Raw genomic sequence first — 2537 nt, 5'->3', positions numbered from 1 at the left:
GCATTGTCGCCCTTTGGTGTTTACCAATTAACATTCTTCTTCGTCGTTCTGTGACATTGTGACCCGCGTCACAGGATGAACACAGCCTCACAGTATATACGCAAATGTAGTACAGTAGAACAAGGAACTACAAGGGACCAGAGAAATCAGTTCGTTACATCCGTCGTTCGTTATATACGTTTTATTACACTGAACAAAACGTTAAGGCAACAACGGGGCACTTTATATATCCTTTGACCTCAAAGTGCCACTAGGTCATTCGATATGGGAAACGTATAAAAACACTTTTCATTATTTTGTTTCTGTATTGGCATTTAATTGTGAAAAAAATCTGTCATGTATAAACATCGATACAAATATAGGCCATATCATCACACCATGGTCACGTGACAGTCGCTTCTAACTCCCATATGTTACACTCGAGTCTTATTTATAAATAAACCCGTCAATCAATTCTCCCTGGTCGATAACTTAATATTCCCATAATCATACATAGATTTTTTTCTCTCGCAAGTAAAGTATTTCCACGCAGAATGAAAAGCTGCAAATCGTTTCATGTTTTCAAAGAGAATAACAATTTTTGTGTCAGATGTTTGTGGAAGCTTGATAATATAAAATCAACATATAGGAATCCGATCAGGAGGCCTACACATTTGAAGCTGGGCGTCTATATTTTTGGGCAGAGAAGCAAATTCTATATGGTCAATGAAACACCAGATTGTGTAATTCTTCAAACTGAAGCTGGCATGACAAACCACGCCTTGTGAAAACAACCGTTCTTTAAGCTGGGATCATAACTAAATAACTCAATATCTGCGCTATACGTACGAACATACGACGCAGGAACTGTTTGATGGTGTCTGTTCGGTTAAGGGAACTATACGAGTAAATGTCGGTACGTTAAGAATCGCAGAGCCCCACATTCTTTTGTGAAAAATATTATTTTGAAAAAGAAACCAGATCTTTGTCAAGAAGTGTACATCTTCCCGAGGCAAGGGAGTTAACTGACTATGAAAGTCCAGATTCCACCCTTGCCAAACTGGGCCGGCATTTCTTGGTTCTTTCGTTGCGCCACCAGTGGCTATTACGAGTTATGTCCCTTCTATGTCACTCCCATTGATCAGTCAGATTCCACCTCTGATGTCACTTGCATTTGCTTCACACAAAATGGCGGCTCCCAGTGAAGTCGATCTGATCGATAATCAAGATCTATATTGTAATGAATTGGGTATTACTTCGCGAAGAGCATCAAATTACGTGAGCACCTTGATTAAAAACATGACAAAGATTAGGAAAAAAATATGTTGACCCTAAGATGACTGTACACATGCTTTGCAATTCTTGCAATCGACGGAAATCTGCACGGCAGTTTACGAACCGGATGTTGATTTCGTTACGCGATTTTGATTGGTCTATGCATGGACTCGTTAGTCCAGCCAAAATATATCTCCATAATTGCAGCCTAGTTCGGCAAGCGTGAACACTGGACTTTTATAGTCAGTTAACTCCCTTGCCTCGGGAAGATGAGCAGTGTAATACGTGTTAACCTCTCGTGGTTGTGTGTCATGGCAATACACATGGAGGGTGTGGCTCTCCCTCACCTGGCAACCATTTTGTGTTTTTATACCGTTGCATTTTATGTGTTTTATTTCGGGTTAACTCATCTTGAATCTTGTCAACCCTTGTTGCCAGAAATGTAGTAACCTCGGTTTACTCGGGTGACTATTAATAAATTCGGCCGTGCTGGGTATTACAATGCAATACTATGTTTATAGTTACTTTTGTCCCTAAACAATTGTTTTGATAATCGCTTGCATCTTTTGAAAACGTGCCAACGGGTGTTTAGGAAATACAGAGCCCTGAACATGGACATGTTTCTCCTGTTATCGCTGGGTCATCTAATTGCTTCTAAGTTACATCGTTACAGGTAACCTCATGTAACAACATAACACAATATAAGTTGTAGTCGGATCACGAGGGGTAAATGGGGTTTCATGCGTCCCGTGTTAGGCTTTACACAACGAGCCGGAGGCATTCCGCGTTAGGTGTTAAAGCCATGAGCCGCAGACGAGCGGTATAAAACCTAACGAGTGACGCATAAAACACCACACACCCCGAGTGATCCTGCTACAACGATTTTGTCTTAGCGACATGTTGTAAAGTGACATTGTAAAAGAATTAACACAAATTCAAACTGTGCAATGTCACATGACTTCCACTGACTCGGGAGGGGGGGGGGGGGGGGGTGGTGGTTGGGGGAATCGTGTAAGCAACAGAGTCTCGTCACAGATGTGTTTTAAATGAGCTTAAGTGGTATAGTATTGTCAATATACATGAACCATGCGTCACTTTGTTGTTCAAGACAAAAATCCATTTGTAATGCATATTATTGTGTGCCGGCTAAATGTCATTCTTTGAAATGTTGTTGACAATTTGACAATTGCATCTCAATGTGAAATCAATACTAAAATACCTTCACAGCAAATGCTTCCATAATACACAAGGGAAAATCGTATCTATATTATCCCAAAGGTCTT

This window comes from Haliotis cracherodii, unplaced genomic scaffold, assembly GCF_022045235.1.
Source record: "Haliotis cracherodii isolate W230 unplaced genomic scaffold, xgHalCrac1.p SCAF_10, whole genome shotgun sequence".
Classification (NCBI taxonomy): domain Eukaryota; kingdom Metazoa; phylum Mollusca; class Gastropoda; order Lepetellida; family Haliotidae; genus Haliotis; species Haliotis cracherodii.
The sequence above is the reverse complement of the archived record's forward strand: the minus strand, read 5'-3'. Positions refer to the sequence as shown.